Source organism: Aegilops tauschii, chromosome 1 (genome assembly GCF_002575655.3).
Source record: "Aegilops tauschii subsp. strangulata cultivar AL8/78 chromosome 1, Aet v6.0, whole genome shotgun sequence".
Lineage (NCBI taxonomy): Eukaryota > Viridiplantae > Streptophyta > Magnoliopsida > Poales > Poaceae > Aegilops > Aegilops tauschii.
The window spans coordinates 354,142,388-354,153,603 of NC_053035.3; positions in this window are offsets into that span (position 1 = coordinate 354,142,388).

Genomic DNA, 11,216 nt, shown 5'->3' on the forward strand with positions numbered 1-11,216 from the left:
TTGTCCATGCATTAATAACTTGGAGACATCTCTTGTTGGGAAGAAAAGTGGACATTTTCACCGATCACAAGAGTCTCAAGTACATCTTCACTCAACCCAACCTCAACCTTAGGCAAACTCGATGGGTCAAAATTATTCAAGAGTACAATCCGAGTATTGAATATACTCCAGGCAAGGCCAATGTCATTGCAAATGCTTTGAGCAGGAAGGCTTAATGCAACAGCGTAATTCTCAAGCCTTTCCAACCGGATCTTTGTGAAGCTTTCCGCAAGCTGAATCTCCAAGTTGTTCCTCAAGGCTTTCTTGCCAACCTCATAGTCTCTCCTACTTTGGAAGATCAAATTCGTGAGGCACAACTCCTGGATACCATGGTGAAGAAGGTGAAACGTGGTATTGACAAGGGTCTTTCCAAATACAAGTGCTATCGCATTGATGACAGAGACACTTTATTCTTCAAGGACCGGATTGTGGTTCCTAAAGGTGATCTAAGGAAAGTCATTATGAACGAGGCGCACAATTCTCTTCTTTCCATTCATCCTGGAAGTACGAAGATGTACCATGACCTCAAGCAGTCGTATTGGTGGCCTCGAATGAAGCGAGAAATCGCTCAATTCGTGAATGAATGTGATGTCTGTCGAAGAGTGAAAGCAGAACATTAACGACCAGCTGGTCTCCTCCAACCTCTTGCTATCCCAGAATGGAATTTTGATCATATCGAAATGGACTTCGTGACTGGTTTTCCCAAGTCCAAGCGTGGAAATGATGCTATCTTCGTTGTCATTGACAAGCTTACTAAAGTGGCTCATTTCCTTTAAATCAATGAATCTATCACAGCAGCTCAGTTGGCAGAGCTATACACCTCCAGAATTGTCTCCTTGCACGGCATTCCACAATTGATATCTTCAGATCGTGGAAGCATCTTCACTTCTATGTTCTGGGACTCCTTCTAGAAGGCCATGGGCACCAACATTCGCTTCAGCACAGCTTTCCATCCTCAAACTAGTGGCCAAGTCGAGCGAGTCAATCAAATTCTTGAAGATATGCTCAGGGCTTGTGTCATTTCCTTTGGCATGAGATGGGAAGATTGTCTCCCATATGCCGAGTTCTCCTACAACAACAGCTTCCAAGCGAGTTCGGGCAAGGCCCCATTCGAGATTCTCTATGGCAAAAAGTGTCGTACTCCTCTCAATTGGTCAGAGACTGGTGAACGCCAACTTCTTGGCAATGACTTAATCACAAAGGCTGAAGAAATGTGTAAAGTCATCTGTGAAAATCTCAAAGCTGCGCAATCGCGCCAGAAGAGTTACTATGATAGTAAGCACCGTGATGTGGCTTTCGAGATCGGAGACCATGTCTACCTCCGCGTCTCTCCAATGAAAGGCACTCGTCGCTTCGGTATCAAAGGGAAGCTTGCCCCTAGATACGTGGGTCCTTTCAAGATCATTGGCAAAAGAGGCGACCTCGCCTATCAACTTGAGCTTCCCTCCAACTTCGTGAACGTGCACGATGTGTTCCACGTGTCATAGCTTCGCAAGTGCTTCAAGACGCCTGAGCGCACCATTAACTTCGAAGAGATTGACCTCCAAGAAGATCTGTCTTATCATGAGCACCCCGTTGCTATTCTTGAGCAAACTGAGCGCAAGACTCGCAACAAGTCAATCAAATTCCTGAAAGTGAAGTGGTCGCACCATTCCGACCGAGAAGCCACCTGGGAACGCGAGGACCATCTCCGTTCCGAATATCCGGAGTTCTTTCAGTCCTAGATCTCGGGACGAGATCCTCTCGTAGTGGTGGAGTGTTGTAACACCCCGGATGTAACTTTCCATATTTGTAACTCCAACTCTTGCCATTTTCGGCTATGTGTTATGATATTCCCTCCGTGGTCGGGTTTTGTTTTTCGTTTTGCATTTTGTTCATGTCATGCATCTCATATCATGTCATCATGTGCATCTCTTTTGCATACGTGTTTCGTCTCATGCATCCGAGCATTTTTTCCGTTGTCCGTTTTGCAATCCGGCACTCCCACCTCCTCCGGCGCACCCCTCTTGTTTCTTTTCGTGAGCGGGTATTGAACGTTCTCGGAATGGACCAAGTCTTGCCAAGTGGCCTTGGTGTACCACCGGTAGACCACCTGTCAAGTTTCGTTCCATTTGGAGGTCGTTTGATGCTCCAACGGTTAACCGGGTAACCGCAAAGTCCCTTTGTGTGTTGCAGCAAAAAACCCCTCCAAACAGCCCAAAACCCATCTAAGTCTTTTCCATGCTCTAGGTCGTTCGATCACGATCGTGTGGGCGAAAACCGCACTCCATTTGGAGTCTCCTAGCTCCCTATGCCTATATAAACACCTTCCCCTCCGAAATCCCGGTCCAAACCCTAGCAAATCGCCCTCCGCCGCCACCGGACGTGTCCACCGCCGCCGGCCGCTTCAGCGCCGCCGCCCCGCGCTAATCACAGCGTGACACGTGGCTTCGCTCCATCGCCCGCGCCGCCGGCCCGCCGGGCCCGTACGCCGCCCCCGCGGGCCCGTGCGCCCCGCCCCCGAGTCGGGCCCTCCCGGCCCGCGTACGCCGCCGCCCGCGCACGCCTCCGCTCGCCGCCCATCTTCCTCCACGCCGGCGCCACCGCGCGTCGCCGCGGCTCCGCCGCCGTCCGCCCGTGCCCGCCGGCGCCCGCGCCGCTCCGCCCGGCGTCACCGACCCCACCGCCGTCGTCCTCCGCCGTGCTCCGGTCTCCTCCCTCTCCCCGAGCTCTGGCCGACCCGTCCTCCGTCGCCAGCGAACCTCGAGCTGCGCGCCGATCCGATTGGGCGAGATCCACTCGGTTGACTTTTTCCCCTCTCGAATTTCTCTAAGTCTTGATATATTTACATGATATGCTCATGTTCATCACATCGTAACTCTCGGCATGTAGCTCCGTTTCGTGCGTGTAATATATCGAAATGTTTGCCTCGAGATGCTCTTCATTTTGTTCCATTGTGCCATGCTCATTTGAGTCCATTTTGATACCCAAATCTCTGGTGCAAGAGTGCTATATGCTATTAATTGCTGTTACTTATCAGAACTTGAGGATTTGTTATTTTTGTTGCATTTGATGTGTGCATCTTATGGGCATGAGCTCTACATATGTTTTGATGTATGCCATGCCATCTTTACAGAGGTGTATGCCATGTATTTTTGTGATCTATGTGGTGACTAGCACAAGCATGCAAACTAGGCTTCGTGATGTTTCTGATTTTAGGGACTTTGTAATTTTGTTAAGTCTGTGACTGCTGTTATTTTGTTGCTATGTATCCATGTGGCTACAGAGAGAAATGCTGACCATAAGCCAAAATTTTGCTAAGTCTGGAACCTGTTAACGAAACTTGCTATGTTTACATGGTTGCCATCATATCTTCTGGTCCTTTTGGCTTATGGTCAGTAAGGGAATTTTGTTCTATGCTTTTAGTAGATTCATGCCATGCCTTGTTTTTCTATGTTAAGTTCCTGTAGCATGTGTTTTTCTTGCTCTGAACATTGCTACCTGATGCTGTTTTCAGCCATGTCCAGTAATTTCACCAAGTCTGTGAACCTGATATCTTTTGCAGTTTTGCCATGCTTGTTTGAGCCTGTTATTTTATGATCTAGCCGTAGCTCAGTGTTTATCTTTTGTCAAGCATCTCCTGTAGATTACTTCCATATGCTTTGTTGCTATGTTGGAGTGCTGTAGCATAGTTACTTGCTGCATTCTAAGTGCTATCATGCTGTTAATCGCAGAATCGTGTCATTCTTGTTTTGCTTGCCATTTGCAAACCGTGCATCCGTTTCCGGTGATCTTTATATCGATTTCGACCGAAATCATCTCATCTTTCCAGTGGCATACTTGGTTTGCCAAGTTACTGCCTTGTTCATCCTTTTTCTTCCGGAGCACACATATGCATCGCATATCATATCTCACATATCATGCATGTTTTGCATCATGTTGCTTGTGCATTTCCCGTGATTGATTGTGGTTCCATTTCTTGTGTTCTTGCTGTGGGTAGAGCTGGGAGACGAGTTCGTGAACGAGGAACCTGTTGAGTACGCTTACGAGGATCAAGCTTTCGACAACTCTGAGAACCTTGCACGCAAGATGACCATACCCTCGAAATCACTTCTATCTTTGCTTTGCTAGTTGTTCGTTCTATTGCCATGTTGCGCTACCTACCACTTGCTATATCATGCCTCCCATATTTGACATGTCAAGCCTCTAACCATCCTTTCCTAGCAAACCGTTGTTTGGCTAAGTTGCCGCTTTTGCTCAGCCCTTCTTATAGCGTTGCTAGTTGCAGGTGAAGTTGAAGTTTGTTCCATGTTGGAACATGGATATGTTGGGATATCACAATATCTCTTATTTAATTAATGCATCCTTATATTTGGTAAAGGGTGGAAGGCTCGGCCTTATGCCTGGTGTTTTGTTCCACTCTTGCCGCACTAGTTTCTGTCATACCGGTATTATGTTCCTTGAGTTTGCGTTCCTTACGCGGTTGGGTGATTTATGGGACCCCCTTGACAGTTCGCCTTGAATAAAACTCCTCCAGCAAGGCCCAACCTTGGTTTTACCATTTGCCACCTAAGCCTTTTTCCCTTGGGTTTTCGCGAGCCCGAGGGTCATCTTTATTTAAACCCCCGGGCCAGTGTTCCTCTGAGTGCTGGCCCAAACTAGAGCCACTTGCAGCGCCACCTTGGGGAAACTCGAGGGCTGGTTTTAGTTGTACGTAGTGTTCATCTGGTGTGCCCTGAGAACGAGATATGTGCAACTCCTATCGGGATTTGTCGGCACATTCGGGCGGCTTTGCTGGTCTTGTTTTACCATTGTCGAAATGTCTTGTAAACCGGGATTCTGAGACTGATCGGGTCTTTCCGGGAAAAGGTTTATCCTTCGTTGACCGTGAGAGCTTATAATGGGCTAAGTTGGGACACCCCTGCAGGGTATTATCTTTCAAAAGCTGTGCCCGCGGTTATGAGGCAGATGGGAATTTGTTAATGTCCGGTTGTAGAGAACTTGTCACTTGACTTAATTAAAATACATCAACCGCGTGTGTAGCCGCGATGGTCTCTTCTCGGCGGAGTCCGGGAAGTGAACATGGTTTGAGTTATGCATGAATGTAAGTAGGAGTTCAGGATCACTTCTTGGTCATTACTAGTTGGCGACCGTTCCGCTGCTTCTCTTCTCGCTCTCATTTGCGTATGTTAGCCACCATTTATGCTTAGTGCCTGCTGTAGCTCCACCTCATTACACCATCCTTTTCTTATAAGCTTAAATAGTCTTGATCTCGCGGTTGTGAGATTGTTGAGTCCTCCTGACTCACAGATTCTACCAAAACAGTTGTAGGTGCCGACGATGCCAGTGTAGATGACGCAACCGAGCTCAAGTGGGAGTTCGATGAGGAACGTGGTCGTTACTATGTTTCTTTTCCTGATGATCAGTAGTGGAGCCCAGTTGGGACGATCGGGGATCTAGCATTTGGGGTTATCTTATTTTCATTTGGATTTGTCCGTAGTCGGTCTATGTGTGGATTTTGGATGATGTATGAATTATATTTATGTATTGTGTGAAGTGGCGATTGTATGCCAACTCTCGTTATCCCATTCTTGTTCATTACATGGGATTGTGTGAAGATGACCCTTCTTGCGATAAAACCACAATGCGGTTATGCCTCTAAGTCGTGCCTCGACACGTGGGAGATATAGCCGCATCGTGGGTGTTATAGGGGTCGCGTTAGCACCCATGCGAGCAAGGATGTCCGCAGCTTGATTACTCTCTCGAGCCATGTGATGAAACTCGAGCCCCTCAAATCGAGCTAATATTTTGAGTACGGCGTTGCGGTAAGCCGCCATCTTCAGATCCTTTGCATCGAATTATCCATTTATTTGGGATATTGCGAGGTTTGAATCCCCGCGCACCTCGAGGCATTGTATGCCCATGGAGACGGCCATCCCGGAGACCGTGCAATAGGGCCTCGTATTCGGCTGCATTGTTAGAGTCGGTATACAGTATTTGGAGCATAACGGACTATGTCTCCTGTGGGGGATGTCAAGACGACACCAGCCCCCAGTCCGGCTAGCATTTTAGAGCCATCGAAGTGCATCACCCAGTTGGAATATGTGTCGTACTCTTTAGGGAGTTCGGCCTCTGTCCATTCGGCGACGAAGTCAGCCAACACCTGAGATTTAATGGCTCAGCGTGGCTTGTACGTTATTTCAAATGGTAAGAGCTCAATGACCCATTTAGCAATCCGGCCGGTGGCGTCCCGGTTGATTATAATATCATTGAGTGGTACTCCGGAAGCCACCGTGATCGAGCACTCTTGAAAGTAGTGCTGCAGCTTGCGGGATGCCATAAAGACCGCATATGCTATCTTTTGATAATGCGGGTATCGGGATTTGCATGGTGTAAGGACCGTCGATACGTAGTATACTGGTTTTTGGAGTGGGAATTTATGTCCCTCTTCCTCTCGTTCGATGACGAGCGCCGCACTCACCACCTGGTGAGTCGCAGATATGTAGAGCAACATCGGTTCGCAGACGTTTGGTGCAGCCAGGATTAAGTTGCTCGCTAACAAAGTTTTTATTTCTTCCAGTCCGGTTGTTGCAGCGTCCGTCCATGCGAAGTGGTCGGTGCGTCGGAGTAGGCGATACAATGGCAATGCCTTTTTTCCTAATCTGGAGATAAAACGGCTCAAAGCTGCCACGCACCCGACTAGTTTTTGGACCTGCTTGAGGTCTGTTGGTGTTGCCAATTGTGACAGGGCTCGGATTTTGGCTGGGTTTGCTTCGATTCCTCTATTGGAGACAATGAACCCAAGCAGTTTTCCGGCAGGAACGCCGAAAACGCACTTTTCCGGATTGAGTCGTATGTCATATTTTCGGAGGTTGTCGAATGTAAGGCGTAGGTCATCCACCAATGATTCAACATGCTTGGTTTTGATGACTACGTCATCTACATATGCCTCCATAGTCTTGCCGATTTGCTTTTCCAGGCATGTTTGAATCATGCACTGGTAAGTGGCGCCCGCGTTTTTGAGCCCGAAAGGCATAGTGTTGAAGCAGAAGGGCCCATACGGGGTGATGAATGCCGTTGTGGCCTGGACAGATTCCTTCTTCTTAATTTGATGATATCTGAAGTATGCGTCGAGGAAACATAGTGAATCGTGTCCCGCGGTTGCGTCAATAATTTGGTCAATGCGAGGTAGTGGGAAGGGGTCCTTAGGGCAGGCCTTATTAAGGTCTTTGAAATCGACACACAGGCGCCATGATTTATTCTTCTTCGGTACCATGACCGGGTTCGCTAGCCAGTCCGGATGTTTGCTCTCTCTGAAAAACCCGGCTTCGAGTAGCTTGGCTAGCTCCTCCCCCATAGCCTGTCGTTTGGGTTCGAAAAATCGCCGCAGCATTTGCTTGACTGGTTTGTATCCCTTCAGTATATTGAGACTATGTTCGGCCAGTCCGCGTGGGATGCCTGGCATATCTGAAGGGTGCCAGGAGAAGATGTCCCAATTCTCACGCAGGAACGCGCATAATGCGGCGTCGACCGTTTGATCCAGCTGTGCCCCGATGGAAGCTGTCTTCTTGGGGTCCGTCGGGTGAACTTGAAATTTGACTATTTCGTTTGCTGGTTTGAAGGAAGTGGACTTAGGTCTCTTGTCGAGGATTACGTCGTCCCTATCCACTGTGGAACGTAGGGTGGTTAATTCTTCGGCCGCAAGGGCCTCGGATAATGCCTCGAGGGCCAGAGAGGCGGTTTTATTTTCGGCGCGGAGTGCTATGTCCGGATCACTGGTGATGGTGATAACTCCGTTGGGCACGGGCATTTTGAGCTTCATATACCTGTAATGGGGTATGGCTTGAAAGCGTGTGAATGTGTCTCGCCCCAGCAGAGCGTGATACCCGCTGTTGAAAGGTGCCACATGGAAGAGTAACTCTTCGGACCAATAGTTCTCCGGTGTGCCGAATACCACGTCGTGTTTGATTTTCCCCGAGCATCTTACTTCCCGACTAGGGATAATGCCTCGAAAGGTTGTATTACTTTGCTCAATGCGACTCCTGTCCATTTGCATTTTATTGAGCATGTCTTTGTAGATGAGGTTCAGTCCGCTAACGCCGTCCATAAGCACTTTAGTGAGCCGAAAGCTGTCAGGACCCCGATTCCAAGTCACACCGATCTAGCCTGTAACACCTCATATCACATTGCGGCCTCACGCACGGTACTCCCATGGGTGTCGCCTTACCATGGCCCGGGACCGTTTGCGCCTTTTGGCTCACGTATATGACAATGTCGCTAGCATCCATATGACAGAGAACCCGGGCCGACATGGCTAGTCGTGAACCCGAAGCGGCACTAACGTATGGGGACAGGCATACATGAATCAACATCGAACGTGTCGGTCAGCAGCGTGTGAATCCGGGCTGTAGCACTGGGCTAACAGGACTCCAGGAACCCGGGCTGTAGCAGGCTAGGCAGGACTCCGGATGTCACCGCGTGACATTTCCCCGAAGGGACAGACACAGGAACGATATGAATCACATGCCGGCCAGTCGAGTGTCCAGAGCAGTAGTGCTGGGCTAGCAGGACTCCGGTGAACCGGGCTGTAGCGGACTACTATGGCTCAAGGAGGCACTAGACTACATTTCCCCATAAGAGAGGCTGCCAAGGATAAACAACTAGATTGTCGGATCCCACACATACCAAGCATTTCAATCATACACACAATATGCTCGATATGTGCAAATACAACATGGCATCACAACAAAACTCTACAACTCAAAGTACTTTATTTAAGGGGCTCCGGAGAGCCTTACATAACTTGTTCATACAGATAGGGGTCACATGACCCGACACTCAAGTCATACAATCATACAAGCACATGCGGAAGCAAACTGTCTGGGTACAGACGCTAGAAAGAAAGAAGGCTTGACGAAGCCTGTCTATCTGCATAGGCCCTTCACAAGCCTAGATCACCACCTGGGTGGCAAGTCACTCGTCGTCGTCGAGTTCTACATAGAACCCATCGGAAGGGGCGGTGTTGTCATCTGAAAACAGTAATTGAAGCAACATGAGTACAAAGGTACTCAGCAAGTCTTACAACAGATCCTACTATACATGTTCATTCTCAAGAAGGTAGTGGAGTTATTGCAGCAAGCCAGCTTTGACTCTTGGCTAAGCTATCCTACGAGACACCACTTGTGAAATAGTTTTCGCACACGAGTCCACTACACACCATTTCAATACTCCACCGTGGATCCTCCCTCGTCATCCCACGAGAGGGCCATCCGCGGTACTCACACTTATCTTGAGGCTTTTAATAGTATCCATTTACTTGTCTATGAACTGCATAAGCGACCAAGTAGTCCTTTACCGCGGACGCGGCTATTCGAATAGTTTTATACCCTGCAGGGGTGTACTTCGTCACACATGCTCTCACCACTTACCACCGTTTACACAGTGTGTACTCGGCAACCTTCAAGCGAAAGCCCAGCGAGGGTGTCGGCCACAGCCTACCTAAACACTCGAGTCTCTAGTCCAGGTTTATCGCCTATTCAGGTTCCATCCGCAGGGAGTCCGGCCGAGGTTTCCACATACGGCCCCGAACGATGTGTGCAGGGTTCCCGAGACACCAAACGGGCGACTCGGTACACCGGGCCACGAGCCTACCGCATCACAGCCCACCCCTTGGTCAGCGCTGTCCACGGCCTCCAGCTTACTACAAACACCAGAAACTACGTGCAACTCCTAGACAGAGGACAAGGGTGATTAAGAAGCCGAGGGGGTCCATTGGTTTCGGGCCCAATGCGTGGTAGTAGCTGAATCTTAAATCACGCATACAGATCTCAGTTCTTAGGGACGGTCTCAATGAAACAACCCACCATGTACTCCTACATGGCCTCCCATCGATACCTTTACCAAATCGTATTCAACACCTCACTCTCATTTCCGACACACACTTTCACTCTAGTTCGTCACCCTGATGAGCCAGACCTGACACGACTCTAAGCGTAGCAAGCATAGCATTGTAGGAACACAACATGGCTCAATCAACTCCTACACATGCTAGTGGGTTTCATCTAGTTACTGTGGCAATGACAGGTCATGCAAAGGAAGTGGGTTCAACTACCGCAACACACAGCAGTTTGAATCGTGTGGTCTTAATGCAGTAAATGAGAGCAGAAGCGAGAAGATGGGTTTGTATCAAAATGATCAATGGGTTGCTTGCCTGACGCAGTGGTGGTGGGATACTGCCCTTCAGTTGGATACTCGTGAATATCCTCGGAGGCAGGACCTACCACAATGAACATACCGAAACACAATCAACACCAAGCAAGTGCAACAATATGATGCATGCATGAGACATGGCAAAATGGATGTATTGGGCTAATGCAACTAAGACCAGATGGGTTTGAGCTATTTTGAATCAAATATTCAAATTCCAAGTTCATAAATGGCCCATGTTAGTGCTTTATCTTATTCTGCATTAAACAGTAGGTTAACTTGCTTAAACATGCATGAAACTAGTACAAATGGATAGAATGGATTTTTCTGATCATTTTTCATATATACATCTTTTCATTCTGAGCTATAGATTATTTTCTATAATTTTTTGAAGTTTGTGATAATTTCTGGAATTTCCAATATAAGAATAATTCCAGTAATTAAATTGCTTATTGGGTCAGCAGTGTGTCATGATGACGTCAGCGGTCAACGGGGTCGTCCAGGTCAAACCTGACGTGTGGGTCCCCTGTGTTAGTGTCACTGTTAGGTAATTAACTAATTAGGATTAATTTTAAACTAACTCAGATTAATTAGCAGGCGGGCCCCACTTGTCAGTGACTCTAGGGAGTCAACCCATGGTCAAACCATGCTGACTCGCCGGCGTTTAGCCGCCGGCGACGTCCAGACGCGGCGGTGGGGTGCGGGATTCCTCCTCCGGCGACCAAATGGACGGCGGAGAGCACCTACGTGTAGCTGGGAGCAAACCGCATCGACTGGTGGTGGTGGTGGAGCTCGGGGTCGCCGGAATCGACGCCGGCGACGAGCCGTGCGGCTGCCGGGGTACGGGTGTAGTCGAACCCGTTGCTAGAGAGCACGGCGAGGGGCGTGCGATGGTGGTACGGGCTCCTGGCGATGCGGTGGAGCTAACGGCCATGGTGGTGCGACCGTTGGATGGACGGAGCCTCGTCGGCGACGAGCTCGTGCGGCGGCGT